The 26,540-nt window shown below is 46.0% G+C and overlaps 1 protein-coding gene and 1 long non-coding RNA gene across 2 annotated transcripts in view; one reads left to right on the top strand and one right to left on the bottom strand.

Moving 5' to 3' along the window:
- LOC143823911 (uncharacterized) overlaps positions 1-26,540 on the bottom strand; it is a 114,144-nt gene that overhangs the window by 79,161 nt on the left and 8,443 nt on the right. The gene's annotated exons all lie outside the window — the stretch shown is intronic.
- Positions 25,705-26,540, top strand: part of HPCAL1 (hippocalcin like 1) — a 121,166-nt gene continuing 120,330 nt past the window's right edge. The window contains exon 1 of the mRNA XM_077310608.1: positions 25,705-26,382. The gene's annotated coding sequence lies outside the window, so the exon portion shown is untranslated. The remainder of the gene's footprint in view (positions 26,383-26,540) is intronic.

The raw sequence follows: 26,540 nt of genomic DNA, 5'->3' as shown, positions 1-26,540 counted from the left end.
TAAACAAAGTTTAGCTGTTTGAATTTGGCCCAGGAAATATTCTTCCTAAAAAAAAACAAAAATGGGTTATCTCAAACGATATACCCTTTTTACCATTTTAAAAGATATGTAACTAGGGACAAATCCCTAGATTGGGGCTGGGTAGAGTGGAAGAACTCTGAAAATGGCCTCCCCCTCCCCCCAGGACCTGGAAGGGCTGCAGGCTGAAGACCCTGGGCAGGGAACTCACCGGCAGGTGCAGCTCTCACACAGCAGGGATCTGCAGCCTCTGAGCCTCAGAGGGAAGTGGAAGGAGGAAGGGGTGGTCAGGGGTAGGGGACAGAAGGCTGGCTGCTGGACAGACAGGCAAGCCGATTGGAGGAGAAGGCACTCGGGTGGGACAGCTGCCCTGAGTGGGTGTTAAGCGCTGAGTGGCCACTTAAGCCATGAGACCAGCTCCTCCTAGACCTTACCAGAAATATTAAGTGGAACAGATTTATTTTTTCTAATAGAGGGGAATCATTTCCACACTGGAAACAAGCAAGAAACCCCCAGAATTCAGGCCATTATCTATAATCTTGGTCTGTAATACAAGTAACAGTTATCATAATTATTACTGGCAAAAACAGCTGTGGCATACAGAGAAAATGCAATTCTGGGCCTCCGTTTTGCGGGGCATTTGATGGTGTGCAATATGAAGCAGCAGGAATGTTAAAACTGAAGGCTTCCAGGTAAGCGCTGCCAAATCGAAAGCTGCCTTTTCAAACTTTTTTTCCACCTTAGTCATATTCTCACAGGACTCGCTACTTGGATTCCTTCCATTTCTTGCATTTTAAATAGCTTGAATGTAGAGATTAGCTACCAAGGGGAGGCGGTGAAAGATTAATTCAAAAATCAAAATACAAAGGGCACAGCGAGCATAAAGAATCTTTTGAGCCATACTTTTAGCAACCGAGTTAAAGAGGGTTTAGGATCGGAACTGGATGTTTCATTGACAAGACTTGTGTTTGACTATTTATGCAAGCATGATGGAAGGGCTTTTAATAATAAAAATATTGTTAGGAATATTTGTAGCTTTTCCATCTCATCCTGGAATTAATCAGATGCTGAGTTCCTGGGTATAATGTTTGTTTCCCTAAGCTGCACGATTTTATTGAACCTTCGTATATCCTGTTTCTTACGTTTGATCTGAGGTCTGATTTATATGTAAAAACCAAGGTGGGGGAATCATGGAGAATAAAGAAGGTTCATGCAAAAGTTCCCCGAAAATAGAAAATCTTCCTAGAAGGCAAAGGAGGTACATAACCTTTCTCCCTACTGTATCAGTCTTTTGCATACATGGAGCTTTTTTATGTGAAGGAACATTAAACATTAGAAACAGTCTAGGATGTTGCATTCTGTTCTATTCTACTGCCTCAGTATTCCGCCACTTCATTCTCCGGCATGTGAAATCCAGGCGTTAGTGTTTGTGATAGGCCAGGTTATAAAAATGAATCAGTGATGCATAATGTTATAAACTTTAGAGTTGTGATTCTGAGAATCGCTCCTTATCTCTGTTATCTGGGACAGCAGGAGATCAAGGGAGGCACAAAGCTGCCAGGGATGGTGAGGTGTCCCTCCTGGGGAAAAACCAGGAATGATGTCACAATATCACTGACTCACCTTTCTAAAAATGTTTTCTCCCATTGTCACGCTGACCTGGGATAGGGGATGCCCCACCCCCAACTGGAAGTCTGGCCACCCTGTTCAGGAGGCATTTGAAAAAGGGGGATAAGACAGATCAAAGTGAGATGATAGCATTATGCAATTAATTTGCACAACGAAAGGCAAAAGCTGTCTCTTTCCTCTCCACCCCAAGACAAAGGATCACACTGATGCTTGGCTCAGTGGCTAATCCTATAAATGCCCCTGTATTGCTTCACCTTTGTGTTGCTTCCCAATTAAGTAATATTTCTGGAAGCCTTTTCCTGCCCTATAATCACTGGTACATCAAGTTCTATTGGCAAAAGGGTCTGTCATCTTTGGCAGCTTCTCCCAGCCAGTATGCTAGTTGGACCAACACCTCCAGACCACCTGAAACCTTATGCCAGCTCTGGAGGTTTCCCCAATAAGCCAATCATAACTTCATTGATCAAAGCCTGGTTTGCTCATTAACACACCATTGGATCTTTTGACAATTCCTACTTAATCCTGTCAAACATTGTCTCAGGTCTTCTGGGTCCTACCCAAAGCTCTCAGGATAAAAAAATAATTGGGTATAAAAAGGGGACACAGACCCACCATCCTTGTTCTCATGTTCTGGTTCCCATCTACAAAACCCAACCTGAATGACTGGCTGCCACTCTTTGGACTTCCTCCTCCTCTGTTTCTGGAACAGGTGAATAATGCCCAACCCTGCTCTGAATTCCCTCATCTTCCTCCTTTCATTTCTTATGTTTTTGCTTGTATGTGTTTTAAACTGTACCCCAATATTTTGAGCTTCCGTAACAGAGTGTGAATTCCAACCTGGGTTTCTCAGATATTCTAACCACTGCATAACTGTGAAGGTTTCTCCTCAGTCTCCAGTGAGGTACACTCATTAACATGTATCTGTCAAGAAGGCTGGGGCAGAACATTACCTTTTTCTCCCTCCAGCTCCCATTAGGCAGGACTTTGGAGTGCTCCTTTGGATCGGTCACCACCACTTCTGAATATTTACACCTTCTCCTACTAAGGACTTCTCCTCAGCAGGCTCCCAGAAGTATGGTTGCTCAAGGGTTGACTCAGTCGTGTTGTCCAGCAGTCTGGACTTGGATGTAGCAATCAAGGCAATGAATGAAAGCAGCTTTATTACTACTAGGCACAAACTCATGAGTATATGCAGTTCTAGCATGCACACTAAGAAAGCAAGACGTGGAAAAGGTTACTCATCTAGGTATAGTAAGACAGTTCTTGTGCATTGGCTTCACAGTCACATAGACACAGATACTCCACACAAAGGGAGTATCCGTTGGAGCAGTGGTCCCCAACCTTTTTATCACTGGGGACCGGTCAACACTTGACAATTTTACTAAGGTGTGGGGGGGTAGTCTTTTGCTGAGGGAAGTCGCCGCCACTGCTTGAGCCCCTGCTCCACTTGCTTTCCCGCTGGCACCCCTGATTTCGCACTGCCCGCTTGGGGTGCTGCCAGCAGCAGCTGCGCAGTGCCACACCGAGGGGGAGCCCCAGCCATGGCGGCCACTGGAGAGCACCAAAGGTGAGCCGGTGGCAGAGTGGCAGGGCAGCCCCCGAGGCAGCAGCCGGGGAGGGGGATTAGGAGGAGCTGCGGACCGGTACCTACTGATCCACTGACTGGTCCCCAGACCAGGGGTTGGGGACCACTGTGTTGGAGTATCAGCTCCTTTTCAGTCCCCTTCATGTGAGTCACCAGTTGGGGTGCTTCAGCCTAAAACCTGCCAAACCCAGCTCGCCCAATACGTGTTAACATACCAAAGAGATGTCATGCGTTCTCTCCTGATGGCAAAACCCACTCATCTGGTTGGAGGAGGTCTTTTTGCAAACTGGATGACTCTATGTCAAATAGTTGCCCCTCTGCCTCTCATCCATCATAACAATGCCGACAGGGATTGCCGATACCACAATGCTGATACCAAAAATGTGAATCTCCTATCTAAGGAAGAGAACCACTTGATGAATTGGATGTTCAACACAGAAAGACTATCATGCCCTGAGGCCACCTTGAAACTGAACCCGAATTTAATAAGTTAACAACCTTAAGTGTGTGTCTTATCAGAATTTTTGCCCATAAACATCTTGGTTCTTTATTTATATATGAGGGCTGTTTTTTTAAAATGGGGAATGCAGATTTGATGATGTTTCTAAAATTACTATATCAGACACCGTAGCTTCATTTTAGCTTGCCTCATCTTTAAACAGCCCGTGGCGCCACGGGCGCCACGGACTAAATAATTCGTTAAGCCCCCTAGAGGTGGGCTTTGTCCGTGATGAGGAAGGGTCCGGGTTGGACCCTTCCTCACGACAGACAATCGGAGGGACCAATCGGCAGGCGCAAAGCGCCTGCCGATTGGTCCCTCCGATTCCCAGCCTGAACAACTGCGAGCCGCGCGCAGCGCGGCTCGCAGTTGCTCCCGGACTGACGCGGCTAGAGGCGCGAAGCGCCTCTCGCCGCGTCAGACCGCCGCCCGAGGGAACCCCCAGCAGTCGCGCGAAGCGCGGCTGCTGGGGGTTCCCTCCCTGCCGGTCTGACGCCTTCTCCCCTTTCAAAACCCCTTTTTATAAAGGGGCTTTGAAACTAGTAAATATATAAGAGGCACATCTCCAAGAGTGACAGGGATATTACTCTGGTTATATTTTCCACATCAGCATAATACATGATTTTAGCACTTTCTGTTTTGTCTACTCAAGATGACACACAATGAGTGAGTTTTCGACTGCTTTGTTTTTCTTTATTTCTCACGAGCTTAGTAGAACACACCACTGAGTCACGTCTCACTCACGGAAACACCTTCCATGAGGCGTTCCAGGCCAAAAGAGAGAAAGAGAGAGAGCAGATGTGGTTTGCCATTGCCTTCTTCCACGTACCAAGCCCTGTTTTCCTTGGTGGTATCCTGTCCAAGACTGTGGCTAAACCTGCATAGCTCCTAAACTCTGGTGGTAGGCTAGGCCTATTTGTATATTTTAATCTATTTATCATGTTGTAAACCACCCCGAGCTGGTATTCAAGAAGGGCAGTTAACATAATCCTAGGAGAACTCCAAGCCTCACCTATAAGTTGTCAACCCAGTTTACAGGTTGTCCCAGGGATGTTATGAAGCAGTGGTCCCCAACCTTTTTATCATCGGGGACCGGTCAATGCTTGACAATTTTACTGAGGCCCGGCAGGGGGGGGGTAGTCTTTTGCCGAGGGATTTTTGCCGCCACCGCCTGAGCCCCTGCTCCACTTGCTTTCCCGCCAGCGCCTCTGACTTCCCGCCACCTGCTGGGGACACTGCCAGCAGCAGCTGCGCAGTGCTATGCCAAGGGGGAGCCCCAGCCATGGCGGCCTCCGGAAAGCCCCAAAGGAGAGCCGGTGGCAGAGTGGCAGGGCAGCCCCCGAGGCAGCAGCCAGGGAGGAGGACGAGGAGGAGCCACGGCCCGGTACCGACTGATTCATGGACTGGTACCGGTCACAGGACCAGGGGTTGGGGACCACTGTAAAGTATAATGGAGGTGGGGAGAATCATTTGCCCCCACTCTGAGCTTGAGTAAGTAAGGAGGGATGCCAAGAATGCATGCTGGCTTACTAAACTGAAAACATAGCAAAGAACCAACTGTTTATTTATTTTTTATTTATTTTATTTATTATATTTCTATACCACCCTCCCCGGAGGCTCAGGGGGGGTTCTAGTTTCAAAAGGCAGCTGACCCGCCCTGTTTTAATGCACTGGGCCCTGGAGAATGCCACTGAAATGAATCCCTCCTGTGCTGGAGAATAAGGTTTGTACCTGAAACCTCTCCCCACACACCAAGAGCTTACAAAGGACTGCGGAATTAGTGTGTTGAAGTAAGAGCCCAGGGCAGTCCCTTCCTCCCAGGGATTTCGACAGGGCCACTATGTTGCCTTCAGTCTGTCCCACAGTATTGTTATCAAGTGTGGAATGCCGCAGCTTATCACTGGGGAAGAAATGGATGTCCTAATATCAGTGAACTGATCACAATGGATCCTGCCCAGGGTTCTTCTTTACACTTTACTTCTTTATGTAGTTTTAAACTAAGGTGACCAGATTGTCCCACTTTTGGAGGGACACCTGGGGATACCTGGCAAATTGTACGTATGTTGAAATTAAATATATACATTACAATACTATTTTTGCGTTCTATGCATTCTTTGAAACTTTTTGTTGCTCCCTATAGACCACATTTTTAATCAAGAACCCCCCCCCCCCCCGGTCAATGGTGTCCCTCTTTACCAATGTTAAAATCTGGTCACCTTATTTTAAATGTAGGGAAGGCGCTGGTTATTTTGTTCAACGATGTGCTAATAAACTGTAATTGTCCTCGCCCATCTTTTCAGAAGTTCAACAAGAACAGGGACAGATAGTTAAAATATAAACCGGGGTGTTAAAAGACAATGACGTGCAAGCAGCACGATCTTCCTATGCTGCAATAAAGAAATCTGCATTAAATGCGGCAATAAATATATCGAGTCCCACAACGTTCTTTCTTTCTTTACTGCCACAGACTGGTTTTTCCCCCTGTGAGAATAGGGGCTGCGGTTTCTTTTAGAATAGGGGTAGTTGTTTTATTGCTATTTTAGGGTGTGTGTGTGTTTTAAGCAAACCTTTGCATTTATCTTGCTGTAGTATTATGCTGGCCAGTATGGATTTGGGAGAGGTTTCTTCCTGCTTCCCTGGAAGGAGAATGATGTGCTAATGGCTCTCAAGAACTCAGGGTGAGAGCACCCTTTCATCTTGTTAGATGTGAATGTGGAAGACAATACCCCAAAATTCACACTGACCTTTCTTCTTTCTAGAGGCTGGGCCAGTGTCTCAGCTGGGGCCCATTGTTATATCACTGTGTGAAATCAGAGAAGTTTCACTGCTTAGCAACTGAGAAACTGCCCCACTGGCTTCTCCCCCCCCCCTTCTCACTTTTTAAATAAGTCTAAGTGTAGAGGAAATTAATAACTCCTCGAATAGATAATGGTCTTTTTCCCCCCTCCCAAGAACTGTGAAAATAGCTTTCCCCACTTCTCTTTTGATGAACTAAACAGGGTAGCCCTCTCAAACAAAGATTCAATTAAAATGCAAAATACCTGATTGCCTGAGGGGCGGGAATCCTCTTTTGCTTCTTTGTGAAAATCATTTGTAAAACATCACAAATTTAAATGAAGAGTGGGGGGAGAGGGTGTAAAGCAGGTAACTGTAACTGTTAATAGCAGAAGACAAAGTATTTGGATTAATTTTTCTCTCTCTGAGGCATTTAGTACCCAGGATAGGAGAGTAGTTGGAGGGGGAGACCCTTATGCTGGAGAAGTACAAAGAGCTGATTCACATGGTACATTCGGGCATTTTTTATTAGCAGGGTTGACTAATTTTGACTTGACCTCATTTGAATGATTACATGGTGACCAGTGGTTTGAACCCTTTGCTACACGTCCTTGAGCAGCTGTGAAACTATTTATGTATCTGTTTACAATACAGGAGCTTTTTAACTCTCTGATAGGAGAGTGTGGCTTAGAGACAGAGCATCGACTTTGCATCCACTGGGACCCAGGTTCAGTCCTTGGCATCCCCAGTTAAAGCAATCAGGTAGTGGGTGATGTAAAAGAGCTTAGTCTGAGATCCCGGAGAGCTTTTGCCTGTGTAAATAGACCAGGGTGTAAACTGCACGGAGCTTTGATTCCAATCCCAGGTCAATTCAGTCCCCGCCCTCTGCACAGAATGCGATTTCCGTTTGGATTTTGGGTGATTTAAATTTTCCTTCTGCAGTAAGACGGATTGATCCGGAGTGACCCTACCTTTATTGTGCAATATCTTAGAGTGCTTTTAATGCTCAATATTTTTCAAATCCGGATTGGGAAAGCAAGCTCCATGGTAGAGAACCTCTGATAGGCCACACCTGATCACGTGACAAGCTTGCTTTAAAGGAGAAGCCCCTAATTTCTCTCAACTTCTGTCGGTCTTGGATTTTTTTCTCCCTTCTCTGCCTTTTTCGATCATCTGCCCCCCCTCCCTCCAAGAAAATAAAGAGGCTCCTTGCTTGGCTCCTCTCTCCCCCCTTCTGAACTACCCTAACCACGTGCAGAATGCTTTCCTGTTTCAATGAGGGGGGGGGAGAGGAAGACCCGAGTTCAAAGCGATCTGGATTCAACAGGATTGACAATGGAATAAACAAAGTAAGTGCAGACTCTGCCCAGACTGATCTTGATAAGTCAATAGGCTGACTCAGTATACGTCAACTTCTTGAGATTTCTCGTGGCTTTACAAGACAGTTTGAAGGGCCTGGTTGAGTTCATCGTAACCAGTGATGGTGCCTCTTCCCACACTGCTGTAAACTGAACCCAGACCACTTTGTTTAGACTCAGCTAGAAACTGTGACAGGCAGGGCAGGTTTGCTTATTGCCTCACCTCCTCCAGCTTTGTCAGGGTGGCCTGGGTAATACCCTGCCAATCATAGCCCCTCCTCGCCCACAGCCAATGATCAGTCCAGGCTGCTTGGTTGTTGTTCTCTCATGTCACTGTTGGCTTGGTTTGGAGCTGCTTGGTTTACATTCAGGTAGCAGGCCATACAGTGCCCGTACCTGTTATCTGTGCTGAACCGTTTCTGCAGGTGTTTCTTGGCTCTCAATATCATTCCAATCTGCCCCTGCTACAATCTCATAACATTATCACAAGAAAACTAGCTGGGCTCTTGCTACCAGCTAGTTAGAAGACAGTGTAGTGCCGTGGATATAATATTTAAGTTGGAGCAGAGAGACCTCTATTAAGAACAAAAGAAAAGCTATACTGAATCAGCCAATGGCCCATCCAGTCCAACAGTGGGCAAAACCCAGGTGTCATCAGGAGGTCCGTCAGCAGAGCCAGAACTCCAAAAGCCCTCCCACTGTTGCTTCCCAAGCACCAAGAATACAGAACACCACGGCCCTACAAGCAGTTTTTCATCTATACCAGTGGTTCTCAACCTTCCTAATGCTGCAACCGTTTAATACAGTTGCTCATGTTGTGGTGACCCCCAATCATATAATTATGCAAGTGTTCTTTCACAGAAATTAAATTGAAACTGACCAATGGCATGAAAATCCATTGTTCATTATTGTATATACATTATTTTTTCAAGGGTTCCTCAGTTCAGCTCTGCCTCTTGTCCCACCATGCCAATCTCACTCTTTTCCACTGCTGCAGATAGACGAATGCTCTATCTCCATCTACCCTGCAAAGCTGTTGTGTGGATGGGACCAAGCCCTATGAAGATAGGTTGAGGGACTTGAGAATGTTCAGCCTGGAGAAAAGGAGTTGAGAGGGGACATGATAGCCCTCTTTAAGTATTTGAAAGGTTGTCACTTGGAGGAGGGCAGGATGCTGTTTCCGTTAGCTGCAGAGGAGAGGACACGCAGTAATGGGTTTAAACTACAACGATATAGGCTAGATATCAGGAAAAAAATTTTCACAGTCAGAGTAGTTCAGCAGTGGAATAGGCTGCCTAAGGAGGTGGTGAGCTCCCCCTCACTGGCAGTCTTCAAGCAAAGGTTGGATACACACTTTTCTTGGATGCTTTAGGATGCTTAGGGCTGATCCTGCGTTGAGCAGGGGGTTGGACTAGATGGCCTGTATGGCCCCTTCCAACTCTATGATTCTATGATGGAGCCCCCCCAGCCACGCTGCTTGCCCTGCTACAACCCTTGTGAAAGGGTCATTCAACCCCCAAAGGGGTCCCGACCCCCAGGTTGAGAACCACTGATCATACCTTGTGGCTAATACCCACTGGGTGGACCTTTGCTCCCTTCGAATGTTCCATTTGGACATACATATTGCTGGGTAGCCTTCGAGCTGCATTCACTCACTCAGCTCTACCAAAAAGAGAAATAAGTGGGTTCTAGGTCAAATCAAGCCTGAACTCCCTGTAGAAGCTAAAATGGCTTCACGGAGTCTATCATACTTTGGTCACGTTATGAGAAGACAAGACTCACTGGGAAAAAAAACTGACACTGCCAGGAAAAATTGAAGGCAGAAGGAAAAGAGGAAGACTCAACATGAGATAGATTGATTCAATCAAGGGAGCCACAGCCCTCAGTTTGCAAGGCCTGAGCAAGGCTGTTAACTATAGGATGCTGTAGAGGTCATTCATTCATAGGGTCACGGCACAACCCAAACATATGCTCACTGCCTCAAGGTCCCTGGAGAAAGGGCAGGACAGGAATAGTTATGCATAAATAAAATAAAACCCAACCAATAATCTAATATTGCCCACTTTTGTGCAGCAATAATAACAACTCATCCACCGGCTGCTGGGAGACATTTCTAGTTTTCAAATTTGCATAATATGTTTCCTTGTTTGCATTTTTCTTTATTGAATTCATCCATGCTTCTGGTGACTGAGAACTCCCATTTCTATGGTTATAAACTCTTTTGCTTTGTCCTCCAAACATTTTTTTTGGCTGCAAGTTTGGAAGAATACACTCTCTGTTTCGTCAGAGAAGGACGGGGGAAGGGGGGGATGACTTTTCAGGCAGTCACCTAACAATTATGCTGCTTTCCCTGTAAAAATCATACCTCCTTGGTTAGAAGCACTGTAGGCTTTGTTTGTGACCTCACTGGAAAGCCAAACAACTGTGCCTTCCTAGTTGTAAGTCTCACGAACCTCAGCTGTAACTCACTCATACATGTCCCAATTACAGTCATTATAATGGTGGGCATTACTGACTTTCTACTCCGTTCATGCCAAAGCACAATATAATGAGAGATCTTATGGTTTCATACTGGAGTTTGGTTGCTACCCTAATGAATCAGGATGCTGTTTTTATTATGTTATGTCTCAGTGCCTGCTGGTGTCACAGCTGCTAGAAACTATACTTCTAGAGATGTGCATGAATTAATTACCCACCATGGCATTTGAGTATAATAAATCCCTTCTTAGAAGTTTAGAAGAAGCCTGAGGATATAGGCTTTGATCCAGAGATGCACAAGTGGAAATTTTTGCACTAGATCCTAACCCCTATGCTCCAATTAGCCCTACTTAATGGAGACTGTCCCAATTTTCTGATTCCTGCCCCTGGTAATTCAGTATTTTGGCCACACGGGATGGTTAAAATTGTGTGTAAGTTGCTAGAGCCAGTTTACTTTGGGACTTAACTCATTCTTTGAGCTTCCGGAATCCCAGAATGGGGAAAAAACAGTGTGTTGCACATCTCCAGATATGCACATGAACACTAAGGCAGCATGCAGTGCACAGGCTACCACTCACCATAGCTGTTGATGTATACTTTGAATTCTTAATTATAGGATTTGGGACCCCCCCCCCCCCAGTATCTTTATCCAAACAGATGCCCTTTTGGCAAAATAGAAGGTTCACAGATACAGCAGACAATATGTAGTAAACAATGTAATCAATGCAGAGGTACTCCAGCCTAATCCTATGCAGAGGTATAATATTCTAAACCTGTTTACATATATTGGATTAGACTAGTCCTGATTGTTCATTGTCCCTGCAGCCAGCTGCTGGAGCTCAGAACTTGAGCAGGAGAGCAGACAGAAGGCAGAATCCATTTAAAGTCACAGATGTGCCTGATAGGCAGAGCCTTGGCCCTGGTTGAGACCCCATTTATTTCTTTGGAACCAGGGGCCCTGAGCAAACTTAGTGCTTTTTGGTAGGCATAGTGGAAGAGGTAGATACAGGGGTCCCAGACAGTTTAGGGCTCTGAACATGAATCCGAACTTTGAACCTGATTCAATCTCCAGTCTGGAGCCAGTGCGTCTGGGAGAGCACTGGTGTAATGTGTGCTCTCCATGGGGTCCTGCTGGTGAAGACCCAAACTGCCACATTCTGCATCTGTTGGCGTTTCTGGAGCAGCCTCAAGGGCAGCCCTGTGTTGAGAGAGTTACAGAAGTCTAACTTTTTGCATGGATCATGGTGGTTAGATCAGATTTAACAATATTTACCAATGTTTCTTTCTGATGAAGCTACAGTTTTCTATAGTATTACCACTGTGTACCACTACACCACTCACTATTTATCTTATAGAATCAGAGTCTAGTAGCACCTTTAAGACCAACAAAGATTTATTCAGGGCGTGAGCTTTCGAGTGCTACTGGACTCTGATTCTATTGTGCTACTTCAGACCAACACGGCTACTCATTTGAATCTATTTTATCTTATGTTATTTTTAAGCTTATTTTATTCTCTGAAATACAGCACCAGTAGTGCCATTTTTACAAAGCCAGTCATACAGTACAACCCCTTCTAAATCCAGTGAGGTCAGAGGGTGTGATTTGGAAGGTATGACTCTGTTTAGGGCGACACTTTAATATCCTTTTTGTATCTTCCTGGTTTGTAGTAGAACTTCACATACTTTATTACTATTTTAAAATATGGAGGCACTGCTCTCATGAGCCAGATTGGTGTAGCGGATAAAGAACAGCGGACTGCAATCAGGAGAACTGGGTTTGATTCCCCACTCCTCCTCCATATGCAGCCAGCTGTGTGACCTTGGGCCAGTCACAGTTCTCTCAAAGCTCCCTCAGCCTCACTTACCTCACTGGGTGTCTGTTGTGGGGAGAGGAAGGGGAATCAGTTGTAAGCCGCTTTGAGATTCCTTCGGGTAATAAAAAGTGGGGGTACAACCCCCCAGCTGTTCTTCTAGTCATGATGTTTCTATGAGACCTCCGTTTTCAAGGGCCATAGACCTCTGAGGGTGAGTTCTAAGATGATGGCAGCAGCAGGCCAAATTGTTTTTTTACTTCTGTGCCACTGCTGTGTGCCTTCTGGGACACCTGGTTGGTGACTGTGGGGAACAAGATGCTGGACTAGATTGGCCACTGCTCTGATCCAAGAGGACAGCCTGTGTTCTTGGGAAAGAGTGTTTAGGTTTTTACTTTTACAGCAACAAAGATTATTATCTTAAAAAAACTGAACACTGACTAGACTTTCCTCCATTTATATATGCTTTGAGCCTCTTGTGGCACAGAGTGGTAAAGCAGCAGACATGCAGTCTGAAAGCTCTGCCCATGAGGCTGGGAGTTCAATCCCAGCAGCCGGCTCAAGGTTGACTCAGCCTTCCATCCTTCCGAGGTCAGTAAAATGAGTACCCAGCTTGCTGGGGGGTAAACGGTAATGACTGGGGAAGGCACTGGCAAACCACCCCGTATTGAGTCTGCCATGAAAACGCTGGAGGGCGTCACCCCAAGGGTCAGACATGACTCGGTGCTTGCACAGAGGATAACTTTACCTTTACTGATTATTTAAAGTGCCCAATTTTAAAAATTATGACCAAAAAATGGACCTGTCCGCCGTTCCACCGGGTGCCCTCATGGGAGCCCTAACTCAAGTAGGCGAAAGCTTCATTCCCAGCTGGCTGCCCTCACTGTGTTTCATGCAAATGTTAAAAACATCAGCAAATTGAGCAGCTTCTTAACGGCTTATATGCAAATATGCCGATAGATCTCATCATATCATGCATAATGCCAGGTATCCTGTTTATTAAACACAACCCATCTTTCATTCCTCCCAAATACAGTGCCTGTTTGATTTAGCACTCAGCTTCCTTCATGCACAGTCTTCTGTTTGTGCCGGCTGAAAAAAAAAGGATGAGAGTTCTAAAAAGCCACCAGATGGATATCTCACAACTGATCAGCTGCATTCTTTTTTCATATTAAATGCTGGGCAAGTCTTTTTTTTGTATCTGTTTAATGAACTCCACTTCGTATCGAATGTTAGGCCAAAGTCTTAAAATATTAGGTGGATAGTTCTTATCTATTCCACATCACCATATCCCCACAGAACACACTTTTGTTTGGATCCAGCAAGCACTCAACAAAGGGGGGTGGGTGGGATAGGAAAAAACTCCAAAGGAATAGTCATCTTTCAAAAGTTATGCATACATAAAGAATGTCTATTGTTTCAATTCACTTTGCCACTCAGGACTGCCAGGTAGAATGATTACCTGATCTTGCCACAAGTAACTTGTGCTTTAGACCAGTGGTCCCCAACCCCTGATCTGGGGACTGGTACCAGTCAGTGGCTCAGTCGGTACCGGGCCGTGGCTCCTCCTCGTCCTCCTCCCTGGCTGCTGCCTTGGTCACCTTTGGTGCTCTCCTGTGGCTGCCATGGCTGGGGCTCCCTTGGTGTGGCAGTGCACAGCTGCTGGCAGTGCCCCCCGGCGGGCGGTGGGAAGTCAGGGGCGCGGCAGGAAAGCAAGCAGAGCAGGGGTTCAAGCGGCGGTGGCGACATCCCTCAGCAAAAGACAACCCCCCTCCCCGGGCCTCAGTAAAATTGTCAAGCATTGACCAGTCCCCAGATAAAAAGGTTGGGGACCACTATTTTAGACCACCACAACAGGAGAGTGTTGGGAACCAGAGTACTTTGACTAGGGCCCATTCAGCATACATAGGATAATGCACTTTCAGTGTGCTTTGGCTGCTGGATTTTCCTGTGCAGAACAGGAAAATCTACATTGAAGGTGCATTGAAAGTGCATTATCTATTGTGTGCAGAATAGGCCTTGTTATTGACTGTGATCTTCAGATTGCATTGGATACATCTAGTATTTAAAATCTCCACATTTGAAATCTCTTCCTTGGTCTTGTTGATATTGATATTTAAAACCTAAGCAATCTAGGACCTGATTATTTGAAGGAATGTGTATTAAGGTTGTCTATCAAGGCTCTGGTCTGGGTATCCCTTTGGTGAAATGGATGGCTACCAGAGATAGGGGCTTTTCTGTGGTGGTACTCAGTTTGTGAAGCAATTATATTTGTCAGTTGCTTGTAATGTTATGTTTTAGGCCAGGGGTGGCCATTTCCATGATTGTTGTAAGCTGTCTTGGAGGGCCATGTCTTGTGGGAAAATAGAATGTAAAGTTTTTATGCAAACAGTTCAAACTGGACAACAGTCTTTCAGAAATTGATAAGGGCTCCTGTCCATGACTAATTTTTATAAGAGAGTGACTTTAAGGCACTGGTTCTCAACCTGGGGGTCAGGACCCCTTTGGCGGTCGAACAACCCTTTCATGGGGGGGTCACGGCAAGACAAGCTGCTTGTCCGGGGAGCACCATCTACACAACAGCCTTGCGGGGTAGATCGAGATACCAGCGTTCATCTGGGGCAGTGGAAAAAGCGAGATCAGGATGGTGGGACAAGAGGCAGAACTGAACTGAGAAACCCCGGGAAAAACCCAATTTATATACAATCTTGAACAATAGATCTTGTCATTGGTCAGTTTGGGTTTAATTTCTGTGAAAGAACACTTGCATAGTTTTTTGGTTGGGGGACACCACAACATGAGGAACTGTATTAAAGGGTCGCAGCTTTAGGAAGGTTGAGAACCACTGCTTTAAGGGAAGGTGGTAGATCACCGTTGTCACCACCCACACTGGAGAGAAGGTAAATACGAGTGACAATTTCATGGTAATAGAGCTTGTTTGTAACATTCAGTATAAGTATGTGAACATTTTCATCTGATCATTGCATATGTCAATGGGATAGATAACTATGTATCTCTGCATAAAAAGCATCTCACATTAAGTGTCCACCTGGGGAAAAAAATCAGTTCTGGGAAATCTGTCAATAAAGTTAGAAATGATAATGCCCATTTTTAAAAAAGAAAGGACAGCTATACAAAGAAAACGACTATTTTCGCTGTTATTTCGTCAATAACAGACTCCGTATTTCAACTCTTATTCCTTCACAAGACAGAACTGCAGTGCTGATCTAAACTGACCTAATAGTTGCTCAATCTCGCCACAATAACTATTTTTAAAATGCCATTTTCTCTTACAAGTCTTCCTGCAGGAAACAGAAGAAAAAGTGGGACGTCTCTTTGATTTCCTGAGCCTTTTTTCATCTGCTCCCCCTCTTGAAACGAAGTGTCTCCAATTGAGGGTGCCTGTTAGATGTTATTGGATGACTGGCCTCCAAAGGCTTGGCAGAAGAGCTCTGTCTTACAAGCCCTGCATAATTATATCAACTCCTTCAGGGCTCAGATCTTCTCTGGGAACTCTTTCCATCAAGTAGGGGCGAGGACTGAGAATGTCTTGGCCCTGGTTGAGGCCAAGCATACTTCCTTAGGACCAGGGTTTTTGTAGATTGGAGCACTCTACAGGGGACATGAGCAGAGAGATCCACCAGGCCCAGACCACAGGTAGCCTTAAAGGTGAGTACCAGTGCCTTAAACTTGATCCAGAATTCAACTGGAAGCCATTGCAGTTACTGAAGCACAGGCCAAATATGGGCCCTCCAAGATGTTCCTGTGAGGACCCAGGCTGCTGCATTCTGGACCAGTTGCAATTTCCAGGACAAGGATAAGGGTAGGCCCACATAGAGTGAGTTACAGAAGTCCAGTCTAGAGGTGACCATTGCATGGATCGATGTAGGAAATATAGGAGAATACAAGGGAAATCTCAGGATGTATGCAAATGTACCACGGAGCAATGGAGAAGTGGGGGGAGGGATACCTACTCCATCCAGGAGCATGGGACCTGGGCCAAATAACCTATATGGAAGCAGCCAACAGAGCCCTATGGAAGTGCTGGACCTGAGCCTGAGGAACGCTAAAGGCAGATCACTCCTTTTTCTGCAAAAACCAAGTGTGTGTACTCATCTATTCACATTACTTAAGAACATTACAGCCTGGGAAAGCGAGTGAAAAAAGTTGCCCAGAACCTCTGGTCTTGCATAATTTATTCCCAGATCTTTAAAAAAAAACAAAAAAACAACCAAGAAACCACACAACTCTCTACGAGGATGGAGTTAGGAAAAATATATATAATTTGAGGATAATTATAGCATGCCAGAAGAACATTCAGATCCAAGGATCTGATATATTATCAATGCAGAGGTAATATAGCGGAACAGGCTCATCTCTGGTAGATATTAAGAACTGCCCAAGACCCAAAGAAGTTACCTAGCATTAAACAGTCTCTTGATGGGCAATCTGCAAGGCCTCTCTGGGCATGAACAAATCAGGAAGTTGCCTTGTTGAAGCTATTGATCCCGTTGTCCGTCACCATGATCCATTATGCACGCTGGGCTGCTGCCGGGCATAGCGTCGAGGCGAGGCGACGTGCCCCGGTGCTTCCCGTGTATATACGGGAGAGGGAATCCACCAGTGTACATGGACTGCCCCAGTGTAGCGCACACACGCACAACGCCAGCGGTGTGGGGGGGAGTGAGGGGCATGGAGCCCCCACCCCACGATGGCAAAGGAGCAGCAGACTGATCTTCCACCACAGCGGAAGAGCTCCCTTTTGCAGAAATGATAATAAACAACATTTATTGGCCTGCTGCATTTTGAAGAGGGGATAGAAATTATGCATGTATTCAGTCTGTGTATTTCAATAAGGGGATGGACATCTTCCCGTGGAGGGGAGAGTGCTGTGTTAATTGTGTGTGTCATACAAAACCTTTCCAGAGTTATATTTAGAAGCCTTCTGAGACCTGAATGATCCCACAGTTCTTTGCAAACTATATTTTAAGAAAATTTCACTTACTACAAAAGGCAGGCATCTGTTCCTTGGCACACAGTGGCCCTGAACAGCAAATTAATACCGAGAGTGAAGAAGACTGCCTCATATAATTGTAACTGTGTAGGATTCTGTATAAACATTATCTGTACTAGAAGAGCACATTGACATTCCACCTGCCACACACAAAAAAGAAAAGGACTGCAAGGCCTGTTAAGTGCCACAGATAATCAGGAGCTCTGGTTGAAAGTAACTTTTTCTGTTCTATTCTAGATGAATACTAGATGTGAAGATATTTATATGTGTGTGTCTATGTGACACTGGGCAGGTTTGTCTCCACTCAAATTTAAATGGAACTTGATACAATGCATGTTCAGTGGAGAAATCATACCTCAGTGCTTTGAATAAGGAAGGTCCTGGAATCAGTTTCTGGTATTCCCAGATAAAAAGATCTCAAATACAACTGGGGAAGACTTCCCCCCTCCACAATCTGTGTACCTCCTGCTCTCGACCAGGCCATGTAAGGTTCTTTGTCCTTTTAAGTCAGGGGTAGTCAAACTGCAGCCCTCCAGATGTCCATGGACTACAATTCCCAGGAGCCCCCTGCCAGCATTCGCTGGCAGGGGGCTCCTGGGAATTGTAGTCCATGGACATCTGGAGGGCTGCAGTTTGACTACCCCTGTTTTAAGTTAATCAAATGTTAATTTATTGCTTACATTTTGCCTATAAATTTGAACTGATTACTACCATTCCAGTATCTTGGGAAGAGTGTGTGCACACAAAAGCTCATACCTTGAATAAAACTTTGTTGGCTGTAAAGCCAACATTTGTCCTGCTGCTTCAGAACAATATGGCGACCCACCTGAGTCTGCTGTGACCTATGTCAGCTGTGTCCTCTTGCCTCTTCCATGCAATGCCCCGCACGCCCTTGTTAGGATGCCTGTATCCTCTGCACCTTCCCATGCAGCTCATCCCTCCAGTCAGAGAGCTCTGAGTTATGGAGAGACCTTTATCCTCAGATCACAAATGCAGGCCATCCTGTACTCAATCTTCCCACGTAGAGAATGCAAGCGGGTCTCCATGCCACTCCGCAACCTCCTCGCCAAGGTCTATACCAGGGGTAGTCAAACTGCGGCCCTCCAGATGTCCATGGACTACAATTCCCAGAAGCCCTTGCCAGCATTCACTGGCAGGGGGCTCCTGGGAATTGTAGTCCATGGACATCTGGAGGGCCGCAGTTTGACTACCCCTGATCTATACCCTCAACAGAATACCCAAGGCAGGCTCTTCCTGAGTCCACTAAAATTTGATATTTCAATAGCACAAAGAGGGCAGATCTGGGGCTTTGAACTGAGTTTTTCACATTCTTTCTCTCATTGTATCCTTCCCTCCTCACAGTGCCAAGGTGCACACGTGCATTGATAAAACCCTGCAAACGAAGAGAGATCTTATTTACAATTTTATCAAGATCCTTTCCGTATCGTGTACAAATTCCTATGGGGAAAACGCTGCGTTTATTTTGAAAGGTTTTATTCATGCAGTGGGGAAAGACATGAATGGAGATAAGGAAGCAAAAACTGCAGCAAGTTATGCATACACGACAATTTGCAAAAGCTGGAAATATATCATTTCCGCTGTAGAAACAAGACTGGGTGATTCCAAAGTTTGGAAAGAAATTCATATGAGAAAGCACTCTACTAGTTTCTCACCCTGCTGGTACAGCCAAACTTAATAGTGAGCTGATCCTGCTCAGTGGGCATGATTCGTAACACCACAAGCCATATGTCAAACACTGGCAATTTAACACAACTGAGAAAGTCCAGCCTCGCTGACGGTAATATTAAACTCACTGAACTTCTAAATATTGCAGGAGTTAAAACTCTCTGTGATGACATCTTGCACATGGTAGAGCTCAAGAGGAACCTGACTCTCAATTAAAAGCACCATTTCAGCCGCTGAGTGCAAAATGGGAAGGAAGATTAGCTCCGTGTTTTCTAAAGCTGCGATTTCAGCAGACCCCCCAAGAAAATAGTAGCTGTCCAAGACACAAGTTGTTTTTCAAAATATGAAAACTGAAGTCCCTTGATAAAGCCAAAGAGCAAAACGCGTTGGGATTTATATAAAAGAATAAAAAAAGGAATGGAAGTTTGAAGACTCTAATAAAAGTCATTTTTGTACATTTGTTTTGCCATATTGGTATCCCAGTGCCTCTATACTTGCCCTGTATCTGGTCCTTCACTGGGTCCTACTCCTCTTACTTTATTTTGGCAAGCCACAAGTGCAGCAAACAATGTCATAGAGGCATTGGGCTAAGCAATATTGTCTCGTCCATGAATATTCCATATTTACCCAACTACTGCATCTGTTTAATAAAGCAAAAAGAAGCAACAGACGGCACTATGAGCTGTAAAGGAAAGATTAACTAGAGCAGTTGTAACAGAATAGTTTCAATGCAATAAGCCCAAATTCAACTGTTTATGCCAGCTAGATCAGATATTTTGATAAAGGTTGTGCGACAGCATAAGGAAACGAGATCAACAAGCTGAGAACAGTGATATTTGAAAAGAGAAAAAGAGGTCCTGGTACATGAAGCTGCCTCACACTGAATCACGTTGCAGGAATATCAGGGTCAGGACTGTCTACATTAACTGGCAGTGGCTCTCCATGTTTTGTATCACCTGCCACCTGATCCTTTCAACAGGAGATGTCTGGGGCCGAACATGAGGGTGCAAAGCTGGGTGCCACCACTGAGCCACAGAGCCTGGCAATTATGTGAGGACATGAACACTACCTTCTGTTTCTTCAGGGAAGCACTTTCATTTGGTCAAGTGACCACAGACCCACAGAGATGATTTGCAATACTCCAAATTCAGAATCACTGATTAAGGCAGGCTTTTTCAACCAGGGTTTCATGAAACCCTGGAATTTCTTGATGGCCCTGGATGGGTGGGAGTTAATTCATTTTTATAGATATATTTAATTTGTTAGACATTTATTGGGTGATTTGGCCGTATATGGCCATATATGGCCATATTTCAACCCCTCCGAAAATGGCCAGTGATGGGCCTGGAGGGGGTGGGCAGGGGTGGGGCACTGGGTGGGTGGGTGGGTACACAGCTATGTTTCCATAATCACAGTACTTCTGGGGTTTCTCGAAGCCTGAAGTATGTTTCAGGGGTTTCTTAACAGTAAAAAAAAGTTGAGAAAGGCTGGATTAAGGTTAAGAGATGGAGAACACACCTGCAATGCAATACCTTCATAGGTGGATTTGACCTACAAATAACATGGGCGAAATCAACAGTTCCAAATCAGGTACAACAGAAAAAATATTTGTCAATTTACCTGCTACTCATACTGCACTCATGTTGGCATGTTTTCACAAGGTCAATTGAGAAATTATGCAGTCTTTACCCTGGTTGAATGCCCCTTTGTTGACTCCACTAAAGTGTTAAGGTTTGCCATCCAGATGGAATCAACCAAGGTGGTCCTTGCTAAAAAGACCTTCCAAAATGGACCTGCATCTCATCAATTCCAGGGAACTTAACTGCTTCATTGGTCCTTGCTCATTTGGGCCAGTCAACCTCTTCCTGCCCTTGTCAGGAAAATATATAATTCAGCATTCGGCCTGGTCAGGTCTCCACCCCCTCCTGGGTGTCACATTTCTGCCAGGGTAGCTCAGGCTAGACCAATCCCACCAGTTCTCGGAAGTTAAACGGGATTAGCTCAGACTACTATTTGGATGGGAGACCAGCAAGGAAGTCAAGGGTCACCACACAGTGGCAGGAAACGGCAAGCCGCCCTTGGACATAAGACAAGATGAAGTTTAAAATGATATTCTTATTAAGATACTAAATACAGTGTCAGGGAGACCCTGATAAGGTACCTGTAAAGCAAAACAAGGAATGAAAACTGCTCATTTCCCGTACTGCAAATCTGTGATTGAAGCATAAAGGTAAGAAGCACAGGACTCCATGATCAGAGCACAGGGGAGATCACACAAATCTGAGAGTATCAGATTTCTCTAATACTTTAAGTATAAAAACTTATGTTTAGGAGGTAGTAAGTTTTGTCCCCCCCAAAACTGCAAAGAATATCTGATAAAACAAATTATAGACGTTTACAAAAGGAATTTGTAACTGATTCCAATAATTGCTAAGTACTTTATTCCATAGATTCAAGTGGGTAGCCGTGTTGGTCTGAAGCAGGACAACAAAACAAAATCAGAGTCCAGCGGCACCTTTATTCCATAATTAGCTGTGTTCGTTAACGTTACGTAATTGTGTGAGAGATTCATGATGGGCTCCAAGGATATGTCATGTCATGTATATATAATGATACAATAGATCTTTTCTTTTCCGTCACACACACAGAAACACACACACACACCCGAAAAGAGAAGATCTATTGTCTTATAAAACTTCAGCCTCAGCAGCAAATGACTCTTAATGTTATCCTTCTATTCTGGGTAGTTCTATATGCATAAAGTGCTCTCTTAAAGACAGCACTTGGGATGTGCATTCAGCTAGTCTGAGCCAGAAAAAAATACCTTGGCAATATTTGGGGAGTATTAATTTAGCCAAGGAGCCTCTTGTGGCGCAGAGTGGTAAGGCAGCCGTCTGAAAGCTTTGCCCATGAGGCTGGGAGTTCAATCCCAGCAGCCAGCTCAAGGTTGACTCAGCCTTCCATCCTTCCGAGGTCGGTAAAATGAGTACCCAGCTTGCTGGGGGGTAAACGGTCATGACTGGGGAAGGCACTGGCAAACCACCCCGTATTGAGTCTGCCATGAAAACGCTAGAGGGCGTCACCCCAAGGGTCAGACATGACTCGGTGCTTGCACAGGGGATACCTTTACCTTTACCTTTAATTTAGCCATGGGGGAGCTATTTCATCTATCTGAAGTGTCCGAGCCCGAAACAAGTTTTTGGAGACCACCAAGCAGCTGCAGTTGAAGGAGAGACTCACAGAGAAGCCCAGTGATTGTGGAGTCTCCAGGAGCCTGGGGGCCACCCCTGTGCATCCCAAACTTTCTAAACCAGTTCAGTTTGGCAAGGCAGCTGGGCTTGGGCCTGGGGTCCTTGGCGTAAGATCCCAGGGAGGGTGTGTGTGTAGAACGTCCCAGCTGTAGAGATGAAGGGATAATGATGGCACAGTCACCCTCCACTGTGGGGCCAGTGGACAGGTTAGGGCTGGTTGGGTTTAATGATTTTTAAGGTGTGATATTTAATTTGCTAGCCACCTTGGTGGCAAACTTGGAAGGGAAAGAACAATGAAAATCCAAGCAGCACTTTTTTCAATCGTAGAAAACATTGGAAAAATGGAACCTTTGTGATCTGAACTGGCGAACTTTAGCTGGACACCTGTTCTTCTTGTACAAAAGCAATGCAGACTGTCTTAGCTGACCCAGCCAAAATCTAAGTAGCAACTCAAAGCTTTTCAGTGCAATCCCAAGCAGAGTTACACTTTCTTATTCCATTGCAATTAATGAGTTTAGGCACATCTAATTTTGAAATTTAGGATTTCACTCTTATTTACAACTCCGGTCCAGCCATCCAATTCAGAAGAAAGAGAAAGTGCTGAGGAGCTGTTATGAAATGGGCAAAGATTCAACCATCGGTATTTGTTAGCAACAATCAACAGCCCTTTTGGTAATTTATAGCAAACATTCATCTAGCCTATTGTTTTAGGAAAACAGTCTCTTGTGGAAGAAAGTAGTACTTTTAGTACAAATTTTCATGAGTTCCCCCAGTACTGCCATTAAAACAAACGTGTTTGACTTCATTTTCGCAAACCTGATTACCTTTTTCAGTGGCAATGATTACTATGCATTTGAAATCCTCTAGAGTAGCCTTTCTCAACTTTTTTACTGTTGAAAAACCCCAGAAGACTTCAAGAAACCCCAGAAGTGGTGCGATCGTGCAGAATATGGTTGGGAAGCACTTCCGTTGCCTGCACCATACAGGGGAATGCTGAACCATGCAAGCTGTTTGCCATTTGTACGATGCTCCACAACATGTGGCTGTAGCCATTCCTTAGGAACTGTCAGAGATCCATGGGCTGATGAACGGGGCCCAGAGCAGTTGCTGGAGAAATTGGTAAGACCTGAGGAGCCACATTGAGCAGTTATGGCCACACATCTGGCAATGGAGGTATCCAGATGCCCATGCTGACATGTGGAGGGGCATATCTCCCACCAACCTAGTGGTCAGGATATGGAGGTGGCCCACAGCATCAGCGCCTAATGTGCTGAGCATGAAGCCCGTTTTTTTCTTAAGCCAGGGGGTTAGTCCTTGTTAGTTTGTTTTGGCAAATTGAGCTGTGACTCATGGAAGGTTACGCTGGGATAAATTTTGTTAATTTTTAAAGTTAAACTGGACCCTTTTTTAAAAAGGTTTCTAGCGCAACTTAGTCTGAAAATTCAATTCCCTTTAGGGCTCTTGAATCCTCATTCCAGCCTAGCTACAGTTCTGACTGTGGAGAATACATTTCTCAATCTATGCCAAAATCCATGGTTTATTTAGACAAAATAAAGAAATAAGCCAAAACTTCCTCTTAGGAAAGTACTGATTACTTTAATTACTTTGATACACACAGAAGGATATAACTTTACTTTGGATAGCAGTTTTAGATTATGAAACAGAAGGTAAAAGACACACTCCTTGGATCACTGACTTTATACCAAGAACCAGCAAGAGATGCCACAGCATTCTGCCTGAAGGCATGAGCCTTTGGTTGCTAAATCCTGCTTCCCTTGTTTCAATCAGAATTCCTATCGATGTTGCTGGTTTACAAAAACAACAGGGCAAAGAGCCATTCACAGAGAATCTCCACTACTGTCTTCTTCTAATTTATCATAGCATGCCTTGCATTACAAGCAACGTCATCTCTCTCTCTTACCCCAAGATTTACCTTAAGGCTTATTAGAGAAATAGGGAAATAGTGGTCTGAAATTAAGTTTGTTTTTTTCCTTATTATTTTCCCTAGCAACTGCTTAAGCCTTGCATTCTGGAAAAGAAACTGCAGGAAAATAAACAAAATCATGTGAACAGTTAAGAAAACCAATCCTTTTAATGTCAGATCTTCACAATGCTACAAGACAGCAGGTTCTACAGCAATTGTGAATTGGAGGTCTTAATTTATCTATCATTAAATCAGCCATTGTGGATCTAAGTGGCATGGGTTTTACCTAATGCCCATTCAGATTTGTTTGGAAGTTACATCTACTTTAGCCTGACTTTGTCAGAAAGGGTTAATTTATACTTCACTTTTTGTATTCACGCAGAGTGGTAAGGCAGCCGTCTGAAAGCTTTGCCCATGAGGCTGGGAGTTCAATCCCAGCAGCCGGCTCAAGGTTGACTCAGCCTTCCATCCTTCCGAGGTCGGTAAAATGAGTACCCAGTTTGCTGGGGGGTAAAACGGTAATGACTGGGGAAGGCACTGGCAAGGCCACCCTGTATTGAGTCTGCCATGAAAACGCTGGAGGGCGTCACCCCAAGGGTCAGACATGACTCGGTGCTTGCACAGGGGATACCTTTACCTTTACCTTTTTACCTCCTGAACAGAAATACCCGATCAAGTGTGTGACTGCACCATGAACAGGACTAGTTATTATCTGAGACAGGTCCATGGTTGTCATGGAGGCCATGAAATCCTGAACTGCTCCTGACAAGCCAGCCTCAACATGAATGTTGAAATCCCTCAAGACAGTAATGCTGTTTCAAACATTTTTGACCAGGGAGCTACAGCTTGGTATGTGTGTGTGCAGAATGTATGTATGAATGTATGTATGCACTGTGCCCATAAAAAAAGAATGCACAGAGGTTGGGGCAAGGCCATTGTGCTCAGCTGAAAGCAGGTAAGAGGGCTAGCGTTCTGATTGCCATGTTCAACAAGTCTGCACTTACTTGGAACTACAAAAATAGAGTCCAATAGCACCTTTAGGGCCAACAAAGATTTATTCAAGGCGTGAGCTTTAGAATGCAAGCACTCACTCGAAAGCTCATGCCTTGAATAAATCTTTTGTTGGTCTTAAAGGTGATATTGGACTCTATTTTTGTTGTGTTACTTCAGACCAACACGGCTACCCACTTGAATCTTACTTGGAACTGTTGTTCATAGATGTCTTGTGTTCAGACACACATTCAGACACATTTGCAATCATTGTAGCTGCAGAGGGGAGAATAAGGATAGAGAATCTTCTGATGATTTGGTGGGACCAATCCACGGAGGTTTATTCCAGAGGCAGTCGCGTTAATCGGTCCAGAGCAGAACGACACACGGGGCTAAACAGTACCTAAAAGAGCCTCTAGCACCCGTAACCTAGCCTAGACGGATAGCTACTCCAAAGAGTTACAGGCCACTTGCTCTGAAGCAATTCCCCTTTCACCTCTAGTAAAGCCACCAAGCAGGGCGACCATACGAGGCCGTCGGGACCTCCTTCCTTTTTCACAGGCGACAGCGCCAATGGCCCCTTCAAGCGAGCCGCCACCTCCCCGCCTGAGTTCCCACCAACTTCCCGCTTGGCCGGGGCCGGGCGCGTATATATGGGTGGGGTGTGGAAGGCGGTACCAAAGACTCGGCTGCCGCGGGAGGCGCCAAGTCCCTCGAAGCCCAACCCGGTGGCTGGAAGGACGCCCCCTCCCGCGCAGGGCGCTGCCGCCTTTCCCGAGAGGACCCCACGCGGGCAGCTGAGGGCCAGCTAGGAGGGCAGCGGCGCGGCGGGAGCGGCGCGGCTCTTTCCCCGGCATCGCGCCCCCCTCAGGGCCCGGGCTTGGTGCGCCCTCCAAGCGAAGCGAAGCGGCGCTCCCCGAGGCTCGCGCGCGGCTCCTGCCTTAAAGCCGAGCAGCGGCGCGTCTGGAGGGTTAGGCGGCGCTGGCTGGCGCGATGGGCCACTGAGCCTGGGCGCAGCCCTCCGGAGGCGGCCCCTGCCCTGCCCTGCCCTGCCCGGCTGCAAACTTCGGACTCTTTTCTCCTCCTCCTCCTCCTCTTCCTCCGGCTGGGTGGCCGCTTCGCTCGCTCGCTCGCTCGCTCTCTGCGGCTGGCTCGCCGCCAGCCTCCCCGCTCTGCCTCAGCCGCGTGCCGCCGCTCCGAGGGGAAGTCGGAAGAGCAGGAGCAGCGAGGAAACGCGGAGCTGCTGCTGCTGCTGCTGCTGCCCCCGCCGGCGGCCACAGACCTTCGCCCTCCGTCCCGCGCGGAGCCCTGCCTGCGGAAGCCGCGACTCCGGGGACGAGGCAGAGCGCGCAGCTGGGAGCCTGGTAAGGCCGTTTGGGCGCGCCGCGGGCGTCGGGTGAGGTGCGGGGCCCGGAGGACCGCACCTGCCGCCTTCAGACCCCCGTTCCGCGACCCTCCGCGCCGCTTGCCGGGCCAGTGGCTCCCTTTCCTCCTGGCGGGTAGCGGCAACTTGGCTCCCGTC

The sequence above is a fragment of the Paroedura picta genome, chromosome 1 (genome assembly GCF_049243985.1).
Source record: "Paroedura picta isolate Pp20150507F chromosome 1, Ppicta_v3.0, whole genome shotgun sequence".
NCBI classification, from domain to species: Eukaryota; Metazoa; Chordata; class Lepidosauria; order Squamata; family Gekkonidae; genus Paroedura; species Paroedura picta.
Note: the sequence above shows the minus strand (reverse complement) of the source record. Positions and strands in the feature narration are given on the sequence as shown.